We start from the raw sequence: 1,028 nt of genomic DNA on the forward strand, positions 1-1,028 counted from the left end.
TTTTTATTTATTATTCCCAATCAAAAAGTGAGACAAAAATGTTGGAACTCAATCTATGTGGTGGGTCTCTTTAAGACATGCCTTCTCAATGGAAGTATCATCCCCAAAGAGGTGAAAATTGGTTTGGGGGGTGAGGTGGGGACTTACTCTTTTTATGTACCTAAACAGATATGTACTATATCTGTAGTATTAGATTTTTATGGGGTGGGGAGGGAGTGATCAGGGAAAAAAAAATACATATATCTGAAAAGGCTCCTTTAGGGGGTCATAATGTAAAAAGGGTTAAGAAACACAGCTTTAAGAGATTGCCAACTCCTAGTTTTTTTAGTGAATTTTATTACTTTCTAATGTGACAAAATTCTTGAGCTATTTCTAAGACTACACAGTGACTTGGAAATTTCAATTTGTATAGCTGATTTCATATACTCTTGTGTCTAAGCTTCTTTCATGTTTTGAAGTTTTTAAAGAATGTTTCTTTCCTTGGGTTCAGAGGACTTTACAACAGATTGGAGCACATTATGATACACATGGAGTGACACAGCCTCCCCCTCTCCTGCCTTGTAACTGTGCTCCCCAATGCTGTGTTCATGGATAATTCTCACAACCTCTAGGGAAGGGGGATGTTAACCTTCCTCTTTTTCACAGATAAGGAGACAAATGTTTTGAAAGGTTAAATCATTCATTTTCCCACAGTCTCACAGCTGGTTTATGGTGAACTTTGGATTAAAACTCACTTTTGGAAGGGTTCAAAGCCAATGCATATTTGATCCACTACCCCACTTCTCAAAATGGTGGCCCAGATACAGTTCACACACATGCTTTTTTCCTCCCCCTTTTTTTGCTAACTTAGCATACTTAAAATATTTGAATTTGTTGTTGACATTTAAAAATTGGGAAATCTTTACATGAAAAGATCTGGATTTCTAACTTCTCCTTAAAAGATTAGAGACTTTAGGCTTATATCTTACGTGGCAACAATTGACTGAAACTAAGTGGTAGATACTTTTAAAAATAGGGTATATACACTC

Source organism: Galeopterus variegatus, unplaced genomic scaffold (assembly GCF_000696425.1).
Source record: "Galeopterus variegatus unplaced genomic scaffold, G_variegatus-3.0.2 Scaffold303, whole genome shotgun sequence".
NCBI lineage: Eukaryota > Metazoa > Chordata > Mammalia > Dermoptera > Cynocephalidae > Galeopterus > Galeopterus variegatus.